Source organism: Mustela nivalis (assembly GCF_964662115.1).
Source record: "Mustela nivalis genome assembly, chromosome: 11".
Lineage (NCBI taxonomy): Eukaryota > Metazoa > Chordata > Mammalia > Carnivora > Mustelidae > Mustela > Mustela nivalis.
In genome coordinates, this window is record NC_139030.1 from 27,317,424 (window position 1) to 27,329,667 (window position 12,244).

Consider the following 12,244-nt stretch of genomic DNA (forward strand, 5'->3'; position numbering starts at 1 on the left):
GGCAGCCACTTAACTGACTGAGCCATCCAGGCGTCCCTGTTCATTTCTTTAATTCCTGAGAGGTCGCTGAAATTGCAAATGTCATTATTTTTCAGGTAAGAGAATAAGAAAACGCACCTTTAAAATGTCCTAAAGAACTGGAACTTCAGTTTTTAATTAGAAGGACATGGCTTATTTAAAAGAATTAACAATGCTAAAACAAAAGAGTTTACATAAAGTATGCTGTTCTCAACAGAAAAATTAAAAATGCAAAAAAAAAAAAACAACCCACAACACTTCAGCCTTTCTACTCTTTTTGAGGTATAATTTTTAATTTCATTACTAGCTGACCTGTCACTGTTTCAATAAAGATTTCTATCAGATTGCCTTGCCTTTATCTTGGACTTATTCAGTAAATCTTTGTCTCCATCTCTCTGAATCTTCCTCAGTTCTCCAGCATAATGAAGGCAAAGAAGGGAATTCAATTTTGATGATTCCTTTACTCTAAACCTACAGAACAAACGTCGTAAACTTGTTCCTTCTTTAGTATAGCCGTGACATGAGTATGACTAATTGATAGGTATGTTTTACTGTCTGAAAACAGAAGCATATTTTATTTATTTCAAGAATGGTCGTCATCAAAATTTGGAGTCAATCAGTATCGGCTCCATTACATGTTAGTTTTCCTTTAAAAAAAATTCCTGTTAACAGGCTGATTTTTTTTCTTTTTTATGTTTTTATTTCTCTAGTGTGGCAGAATATATGTAGTATATCTTGTTTAAGCAAACACAGTCTCTTAATTTCAAATTAATCAATTTGGAATTAAACTCCATAATTGCGCTGTGGAATGTTCAAAGTGTTTGGGTTATTTGGGGGAGTTTGGTGAAGGGAGGAGGTAGTGAAAGGAAAAAGTTGTATATTCAAGGGTATTTCACATTTTATGAGTACCCATTGTTTTATCATAGTGTTCTGTTTCCTTGGATATTCGTTCTGTGAATTTTTTTCTTCTTTATGTAGATGTGTAACTAGGGATACAAGAAACCATGGCAACACTGTTTTACTGAAGGAAAATAAGTTGAAAGTAGTAATCCCTTGTTCTCTAAGATAAACCAGTCTGCGATAGGGTGTAAGTTGGGCCTTTCCCTCAGTATCCCCATGATAGTGGGTTTTGTTGAGTATCTACCTCAGAAACATTCACAAAATTCAGAAAGCTTTAAAGCTGTTTACAGAGGACCGTTGAATCTCAAATCACTGAGATAAATTAGAATTCATACGATTGATATAATGGTAAAGGTACTAAACCATCAGAGATGATTATTATTTGTAAAATCTCACACAGAATAAATACAATATCAACTTGTAAAAACAATTTTGCAGGAAAAATTTTACCAATTTCACAAAAGGGCAAAATATCACCATTCTTTTCATGGGCTGTCACAATGTCTTCCTTTATGAAAATTGCTTTTTTATTAGAGGGCAGCTACTATATGTTGGAATAAGAAAAAAAAATAGATGGTAAAAGAAATTAGAGGCAAAACATACCCAATTTCATATTTGTCCTCTTCTGATTCTTAATCATGAGCTGTGTGGAAAGGATCGGTCCTAGGCAACATTTCAAACTGAAGCTTTTCTTTATCTCCTCTCTTGCTCTCTCCTTCTCTGCCTTTTTTGTTTTTACACTCTACTCTATCTGTGGCCAAATAGCAATAATTCAGTTTTTCAAGTCAGGAGGGCAGGTTTCAACAACTGATTTTTAAATTTTATTAGCTATATTAGCTTGCACGGTGATCCAATGAAATATTAGAATACATGCCTGTCACGTTGAAGAAGTGTGAAGACTAATGTACTAGCACTTGAGGCACTTTCTTTCTCCTGCCTTCTCTCATAACACTCACTACTTGTACTATGGTGCTTACCTGATCCTACACACCTGCAAGCCCTCCCAATTTTTAAACTTTGTCCCTGTTCTAATAACATCCTTATGAGAGTAGGAGAACGGCCTTAAACTCTGACCCAGTGAGTTGCAATCATTACAAAATCTGATCATCTGTTTCTGTCTTGTTTTTTATCTCCTTTAGATAAATTATTACAGATGTCCCAGGGTTCTAGTCTATTTTCCTGTTGTGTCCACTTGCCCAAAAGTCATTTGTTTCAGGCAGTAACTTTAATGATCACCCCTCTTTATCTATAGGCAATATGTCTCAATAATTTCCAAATTATCATCATGCCAATGTCACTTGCAAAGTTTTGTGTTTTATTGTGGGGGTTTTTTGTTCTTGTTTTTAATATCTAATGTGCAGACCCTCCCAAGTTCTACTGAATAAACAACAGTGTGAGCCTACTCTGTAGTTTATATATCTAACAGGCTCTCTAACTAATGTGTGAAGCATATATAACATTCTCTATTTTAGGGAATGAAACTGCCTTGAGTTCTCACATCATGGTTTGGCAGTGAGATGTGTGACCTTGGGCACATGAACGAAACTCTCTGAGATTCAATTATTATTGTTATTTATGTCCTAAAAGGGGAGTAATAAGAAAACTTACATCATAGCATTAAGAGAATTAAGGAAAACAAAACAAGTAAGGTGCTTTGTAAAGTGCTTTATACACAATACATAATAAAACGAATAATCCACATTGAGTACTATGTGCTTTGATGATGTTCCAAGCCTTGTGTATGTATTATGGTTTAATCTTCATGAAGTTCCTATGAGGTTATATCTTTGGTCTCCTGTGATGATGGACCTCTCTTTCCTTGCCTACTTCAGTGGTCTGACAGAGAGCTGGGTCAGTTGGACTGAACCATGTCATGGAAGGAGAACAAGACCTCCAACTGAGACAAGAGCATTAATGTTCCACTTCCCTAGGTGAGCTCTATGGCATCTCAAAATCGTGGGCCAGGAAGGCCCTTTGTTGCAAACACCAGCTATCCTTTACCCATTTTTAGTCTAACCAAACTACAAATATTCGACAAGCATGATGGGATTCGTTTCACTAGACAGCTCTCAGGCTGCTCAGCTTTCTGGTCCTACAGGCCTCTGCATAACACCATGGACGATTAGAGGGATTCCTGTCTTTCTCCTCTGCTCCTAAGATGTTCTCAAGAAATATCATCATGCAGTAGGAAGGGTCATCATGCACCTGTACACAGAAGCAGATGCTGGAGTTATGATGATTTTACAGGAGAGAAATTGAGGCACAGGTCAAATAACTTTCCATATATCAGACAGATAGTAAATGATGCCACAAACAGGTGGCCCTGTGTGGTTCCTGTTAATATGATTACGATGATTCTACTTGTCATTATTCAGGCATTATGGGAGGCTTAAAGTAAAAGTTTTTGGACATTTAGGGCCTTAAACCTCTCTTCAAATGATGCTACAGTTTTCAAAAAGACTCTTGCATATGAGTGTTTATAAAAATTAGTACATTTTTGGAGTATGGTAATTTTTTAAACTTAATACTAATCTATATTTTAAAGGTATTTAGAGATTTTTTTTTTTTTTAGATTGGTTGCTTCAGTGAGAAGAGAAAAGTACTTTTTTTTCATCTATAAAACAACAGAGGTGATTTAAAACAATTTTCTCCCAAAGAAAGTGTTAATCTACTAATTGACAGAGCGGAGGCTGGGATCGAAGAGGAAGGAAATTAAGTAAGGCAAGGTTACTGGTGTTTGTATTTCTAGGTCTAAATCTCTGAAAGTGCAACCTACTCCCAATGGAGCGGTAACACTGCAGACCAGAAATCCATCTTGATCTTTTTCTAAACCAGCAAGTTTAGAGATTACAATAAATTGGCCGTTTAAGGAATGTCTGATTAAAGCTGGATGAATAACTAAAGCAGTTTGAGAGAGCAAAACATTCATGGAGAAACAGAATCATATCTGTACCCCCTTTTCTGACTCAGTTTCCTGAGATAGCCAACTCAGTATTGGAAGAATATGATACAGAGGCCTACAGTCTTGGCTCAAGCATTGCTAGCTCTTTGTACTTGGGAAGGTCATTTCAACTACTCCAGATCTCTTTTTCACATTAATTGGAATATATGATTTATGATTTTATAATGTGAACCTCATAAAGTTAGTGAGACCTCAAAGATATTTTGGATAGGCCGATTAATGCATTGTGTATATTCTCTTTAGCATTATTGACACAGCACATAGAGTAACTTGAGAATAGGTCCTTGAATTTTACTCATTTGTTAAGTTATTCTAAAAAAAATCTTTTCAGAGGAAAATGACTATAAATTTACCAGCGTACTCACTGAAGGCATGATTGAACATTATGGAAAAAAAATGTAAAAAATATAATGATTTCTGTAATTTTCTCCTGAAAAAATATGGCAGTGTGAAAGAGAAGAAACCTAGTTTTCCCTTTACATTGCAGACATTAACAAATTCAGAAGAAGAATTTTCTGGAAATGTCTTCTGGAGATCTTGAAACTCTGTTGACTGAACAAAACAGCTTGTATCATAGCAGTAAGAATAAATATTAGTATCCAGCTATGCCAAAGGAAGTTCTTAGGTCAGTCTGTCCTTTCTAACTGCATACACACATGCTTTGGGATTCTCAATGGAAGGAAATAGCACAACTAAAAAAAATGGAATTTATGATGTCAGATCTCTTTTCCATCTTAAGTAACACTGAGGGGATGATTCCTTTATTAAGAATAAATTATAAGCATTTTTTAAATACTCATTGAATAATTTATTTTTGCATATGTATTTTTAAAACTATTTGATTTGGTATCACTTATACTCATCAGTTTTCAAAATTAAGTAACATTTAAAATATATTTTTATATATGTTTTCTTTTCCATCTATAGGAGTGATGTAAATCTTTCTTTGTAAATAAAATAAAGATATTGATATAAAAATGGAGGTAGTACATGGAAGTGGTTAAACTTTATTAGTCTAGTATGAACATGTATAGGAAAGGCAGTACATGCCAAGCTAAAAATCCTTTGCAATTTGAGAGCCCAAGGATTTTAGAAAGGTGATATTATTTATATAGGTTGGGAACAATGAAAATGAAGCATTGACACCACAACTAGATCCCTAATAGTAATAGACAAGATTTTTCTAGCCATTTTCGCTTGTGATAAGAATAGTGATGAATTGGGTCTGTGGTTCTTAAAGTGACTTGTAGAACCAATAGCATTCAGCATCACTTGAGTAGATGTTTATTAAAAGTACAGATTCTCAGGCCCTACCCAACCCTTTTGGTGATTCTCTTGCTTGCCAAAGACATGTAACACAAATGATCATGAATTTTACTGGAAAATTAGTCCTATACTATCAACACTAGTGAAAGTAATCTTGATCATGATCTTAGCCTAATGAGTGACAGTGAATGCTTAGAAAAAGAGAATGAGAAAATTGTGTTCAGAAAGGAGTTCATATAGCCAGAAGGGAAATCTTGTCAACAAAGACTTAATTGTGCCAATCACATTCAAATGCTTTGGTACCTGTTTTGTTGGAGGGAGATAGCTATACATGCAAAACCAAAATGAAGAACATGGAAGTTACTTTTTTTACTGCAAAGAAAACCTGAGGTCTAGCTCTAAAGGTTACAGACCAAATAGTAGTACCTGTAGTAACAGTAGGGCTTTAGCGCTTCTGGTCCTCTTCTCTAGGAGTATTTTTTTTAAGTATTTTTTTCTTTTTAATTTATTTGAGAGAGAAAGAGAGTACAAGCAGGAGTACCAGGCAGAGAAAGAGGGAGAAGCAGGCTTCCCACTGAGCAGGGAGCCCCTGAGCCAAAGGCAGTCACTTAACCAACTGAGCCACCCAGGTGCCCTGTCTTTTTACACATCCTTGCTGATCATGGGCTTCTGGCTAACCATGGCCACTGCTAATTGGACCAGGAGTAAATACCTAAATTGAGATGACTCAATTAGAGTCTTTGCAGAGACTTTGAAATTGACACTGAGACACTTGGTATGTTTGTAAAAGAATTTCAAGGTTATGAAAGTTGAGATTAGGTGGTCATTTGAACTCAAAAGTAGAAAAAACTTTGAGAGAGAGAGAAAAATAAATGAAGTGAATACCCCTATACTTGAGTATCTGGCAGTGGAGTGGTGTGGGCTATGGAGGAGGGAATGAAGGAGAGAATGAGAGAGTGCTATGTCACTAATAACTTCTCATTCCTATTACATTTATTCTTAGTTTTCCTTTAACAACTTATTATCCATTCAATAAATTGTTTTGTTTTGTTTGGATAGGTGGGTCAAAAATATTTTCTTTTACTTGAAACATGATTCTTAGGATTCCCATTTATCAGTGAAAATCAACATTCATTAAAATATGAATATAATTTTCTTATTAGCTGCTGGCTGAAAACAAAGGCTAGGATTTGGTATTTGAATACCCAATCTCCTCCCACAGAAATACACACCAGATATTACCCGGATGGCCACTAATAGATATTATCTTGGTCCCTAGAAGAAGAAAACTTTTACAGCATGAAGAATAGGATACATTGTACTATGTGACAGTTAAATTGATTTTCCTTTATTAACTGAAGGGACGGGAACATAAGAATTTAAATTTATAGACCAACCAACAGAAACTGAGATGTAGATTAATCAAAGTAAAAAAAAAGCCAAAGCAGTCATTCAAAGGATGCATGCAATATGGCAAGGCTGATAAAAGTTGAATGGGCAGACACTAGAGCAAGGAGCAATGACATAGAGAACCGGAGTGCTGCTGAGAATTTCCCCTTGCAAGTACCAAAGAGAAGACTAAGGATCAATGCATCTGGAGTATAAAGCAAGCCCTGGGCCAAACATCGTTAAAATACAGAACATGTTCTAGGACAAGCCTTATTCCAGTAAAAAGGCAGCAGAATGTGACATCTGACTCCAGCTGAGGCCCATTTTACCTTAAGCAAGTGATTATACATCTGGCAGTAAAGTTCCCATGATAATTGTAGGAGTGAAAAATTGAGAAAGGCATTTGGGAATAGAAAGAGAAGCCGATTTTTTTGTTGTTGTTGTTAAGCTCCTATTGGATGATTATACACATCTTCCCTTCTTATGTTCTCTAGAAGAACATGGAAACATAATAGTTTGAATAGTTTGAACATTTAGGACCCACCTGGGTATTATGAAGGAAGAATCCATCCATTTAATAGGTGAATGCTTCCCAATAAAGTATAATAATTGCAATAAATTTGTTTAGGGTGCTATGAAGATTTTTTTTCAATCATTTGAATTTAGTAGTTAAACTCTGTAGAGCTTATTTGCCTTCCCCTGCACCCCCATCCTCTTCATTTTATACATTCAGGAGAATGAATAAAAGTATCATTCTCATGTTTAGATGGAAATACAGATTAATCCACTTAATGTGTATTCATTAAGTGTGCCCTTATTTTATCACAACCATAGAATGTTTAGGATTACCATTATGAGTTAACAAAATTAAAACTAATTAATGTTTCCAGTTTCAGGTGACTGTAGAAAAGAGGAAAACTTATGTTCAAGCCTGAAAGATCCCTGCAGTATCACTTCTACTACAAAACTAAGAGATTACTTGGATCTAGAAGGATAGAAGGGAAGCTGAAATTCTTTAGTCATTTTCTGTTCAAAGAATGGGTGCTACTGGAATGTCTGAAAGTGAACTGAGTGCAGGAGTGTCACAGAAAGCCCAGAGACACCTTAAAAGTTCTTTTTGTCTTCAAGAGTTCCACCTCCCAAACGGTATCTAAGAATCCCTTCCAACACTATTCCAGGGTAATCATGACTCTGGGATCCCACTCTGTGTTCTGAGATGTAGTTGAACCCCACTTTCTAGATTTCAATTTGTGATCTGTAGGAACAGCTCATAGGAACAGCAGAGACTCAAATACGTGCCTGTGATCCATCCAGAAGCTTTTGGATTCCAAGTGCCCCCGACAAGATAGGGTCATCCCCAGAGCACAGGGATGATTCTCTATCAGTTCTAAAGCAGAACTGCCAGTGCCTCTCCAGATACTCTCTTCTCCCTCACAGTTCTTGAGGGAGATCATTTTAAACTGTGTTCACTTGGAGGGGGAAAAAAAGTGGGCTTGAGCATTATAGCTGTCCAGCTGCTGAATCGTCCTACTGAAAATCAGCTTCTTCATTTGTGGAAGAGATGGAACCCCGCAGAAGAGAGCAGGAAGTACAGTGTGGGCCCAAAGAAAATTATAATCTTATTGATAAGCCAACCGGAAATTTTGGTTTTGCTGACGATGTGGCAATTTCTATTCAGAGATTTTAACATCATAACAATTACCACTTTACTATTTCTCTTTCCAAATAGGCAATTTCATGCATAGTATGATAACGTGTACTCTGATATCTTCTATTTTTTATAGTTTTAGCTTGAACTAAAAGCTATAACATTTTATTACCTTGATATATTAACTCTTAACTGGGGAAATTACAACCAAGCAGAATCCTATATAATATCCTATGGATTTTTCATTCTCTTCATGTTGGAATCAGTAGAATGAGGAGTTTGGGGATATCTGTTTTAACAATTACTCTAAGATGAACAGTGCACATTTGAAAGGCAAAGAAATGGAAGTCAGACTGGCAAAAAGGGGGAAACGCTTCTTTTGTATCAATCTGAAGTAAAGTAAAAACACTCCTGCTATGCAGTTCATTAGTGATGATGTACGTTTCAATGCAGATGACACACTCAGGGTTAGGAGCGGTCATGTTAGTTAGAATCTAGCTGATATCAGGCATGTCTATACACTGTTGTACCAGAGCTTTCATTTAGTTATCTGTTTACTTGCTATATTTCCAACTTTATTATTAGTATTGGTACATAATTTTTGTAGGGAACTTTCAGACTTACAAGGGAGTTGCAAAAAAGTAGTGCAGAAAGAATTTTTATATATCCTTCACACAGCTTCTCCCTTTTAATATCTAAAACAACACAAAGCGTATGTTTTGAAACTAAAAAATTAATCTTGGCTCAATTTTATAAACTTAAGTCCAAAATTTATTCCGATCTCACCAATTTTTGTTTTTCCAAGAACATCCTCCCCACCTTTGCCTCATAACCCAGGATTCAGTTCAGAGTTCCACATTCCATTTAATTCTTCTGTCTCTTCAATCTGCAGCAGTTACTGGTCTCTTCTCATATTTTATGATCTTGATGCTTTTCAACAGTATTGGTTACTTATGTTGTAGAATATCCTTCAATTGGAGTTTTTCTGATATTTTCTCATGCTTAAATTTAGGTTCTGCACGAAGCTTAGGTTATCTGTAAGGATACTAAAGAAGTGATGTGCCTTCAGGACAATTGTGTTAAGTGTTACATGATGTTGATATGTAATACCCATGATGTTAAACTTGATCATTTGTTTACCTCCTGTAAAGTTATTATTCATTCCTTTGTAATTACTGAAGTTTTAGGAAGAGCTACTTAGGGACTATCCTATCCTACTTAAACTTCCACCCATTAGTTTTAGTATCCTTTGGAGGAACTGCAGTTTACTATGGTTGTTATCTGTTTACTTACTATATCTCTAATTTATTAAAAATTTTCTGCAGTTTTCACTATGGTGTTCTAATGGTGATTTTCTATTTTGCTTATTTCTTTTATATGTATTAACTGGAATTCTTCAATAAAGAACAGCTGTTACTTTTCCTTTGTACCTTCCTTCTTTCATTCCTTTTTTTTCTTCATTCATTAATTTTATTAATTTATTATGAATACTAATTTTATTATTTGGGTTATAATCAATACTATCATTATTTGCTTTGTTGATCTAGTTATTCTACTTCTTTCAGGTTGGTCCCTGTGATATTTTGATGTCTTTATCATTTTGTTAATTCATTTTTTTCTGTCTTCTTCTTTTGTGGCAGAACAAGATCCTCTGTGCTTTTCTAGTAGTATTTCCTGCCTCAGACCTAGAATCAACCATTTCTTCACAGAACCTTGGTTGCTTTTAAAAGGTTCCTTTTTAAATGACATTTAGAAAACAATACCCAGGTACTAGATGTGTTTATTACGCGTGAGTCGAAATCACTTCGTGATAGAATTTTAATGAAAATTATGGTGGTTGAAATCACTCCTAAAAATCTGGAAATTTTGGCCAAATTTCAGGCTGTCAAGAACACTTTCTAATCTGTTGTTAATAGATGCTAAGCTTTTGAAAAAAGGTTCCATTTTTTTAATTACATACTCTGCTTCAGAGGTTGGTTATTGAATTTTGCCAGGACTTCAGTTTGTTAAAAAACTGGTTTGCTTTTGGTACTTTCTTTGACACCCAAAGTTACCTGACTTCAAAATACTTTATTGTTTTTGTTTTTGTTTGTTTCTTTGTTTTTCCACAATACATCTACTGACATCTGACTCGAAGAGTCAGGATCACCAGATTAGGAAATACCATTTTAACTAAAAATTCCCTAATCTAAGTATTATCACTAGATAACAAGGAACACATTTCAATTGCTTTGCCTTTACTCCCTGTGTTAATAACTTAGCAAATGATTAAGGCTACCTGCCCTTAAGCCACTGAAAACTGACAGTGTAAGTGTCCATTTCTCCTCTTGTTTACTTACGCATTACCCCGTAATCCATAACATAACACATACGCACACCGTTTCCTCCCTCCCTTCTTCTGTCACTCACTCCCTTTCCTTCCTTCCTTCCTATCTTTTTCTGGCTTAGATGAAACATACTGGCCTTTTTTTTTTTTCTGATGCTCATAATTTAGTAATAGCTAAAAAACTGCAGTTTTCCAATATCAGCAAAACACTATTTCTGAAGCCAATCTATTAAAAAATAAAATCAAGAATGACCTCTTTTATACTCTAATGTGTTCTCATGCTGGCTGTTGTATTCATGCAGCATTGGTGCCTTATTCTTCTCTTGTCACTGTTGCGTGTAGAATAGTTTTGGACTGATTCTGGTCCTTTGTTGTTTAGTCATGCATTCCTAAGTACTGGCTCTTCATGCTTCTTTTCTATCAAATTAGATTCTTGACTTTGTATCTAAGATGGTATAGCTACCTATTCAAAAACCAGTGCTTTTCATATCACCTAGTTCATGTATTGGACAAGATACTATTGAAGAAGAATGACTGAGATATCACTTTCATAACAACAGATCCTACTCGCCATGAAGGGTGGATCATGTTAAAGCACTGTCAGCAAAATTATGTAATCAAGCCAGAAAAAAAAAAAAAAAAAAGCTTTAAAATGGACCCAGAGCTAACTTTATGCAAACAAACAAAAACAAAACCCAAAGGAAAACAAAACATCAGAACAAAATTCTTTCATGAGAATAGAGCTAGAATTTATATACCGTATTACTTATGTAACCAGCACCGACTAAGCACCTACTGGGCTAAATAATATGTTTTGTAATGAGGGTACAAACTTGAATATGATACAGCTCCAACCCTCAAATATTACATTTAAATGAGAAGAAATATAATGTGAGAAATATAATGTGATAGAGTATTAATATAATAATAATGTTATAAGAAATTTGGGGACCACGAAGATGGTCTAATTAGTGTGTTAATCACCTTGAGCTGCCATAGCAAAATACTATATAGGCTAGCTGGCTTAAACAGCATAAATTAATGTCCCTCAAATCCGGAGACTAGAAGTCCCAAGATAAAAGTCCAGCAGTGTTTGGCTTCTGGTGAGAGCTCTCTTCCTGAATTATAGATAGCTGCCTTCTCATTGTGCTTACAAGACTTGAGAAAGCTCTCTCAGGTCTAATCTTACAAAAACACTAATTCTGGGGCACCTGGGTCTATCAGTTGGTTAAGCCTCTTACTCTTAATTTCTGCTTAGGTCATGATGTCAGGATTTTGAGATGCAGCCCTGACTGAGAGAGCTCCATGCTCAGCAGGGAGTCTTATTGAGATTCTCTCTGTCCCTCTTCCTCTGCCCCTCCCCCTGTTCCTGCTTGCTCTCTCTCTCTCTCTCCTTATCTCTCCAAAAAAAAAAAAAAAAAAAAAAAAAAGTAGGCAACTCCTTTGGGTCCCCTACCCCTTAGGGGCTTTGTACTGTCACTTTGTATCACTCAATAAACCTTGCATTGCTGCCCACCTAAATAAATAAATATCTTAAAAAAAAAAAAAAAAAAACAAGACAAAACAGTAATTCTATCAGATTAGTCCCACACCCTTATTAACATTATTTTACTTTAATTAAATTCTTTCTTATGGTCCCTACATCCAAATAAAGTCACATGGGGGTTAAGGCTTCAACATATGAATTTTTTTTTAAAGATTTTATTTATTTATTTGACAGAGAGAGATCACAAGT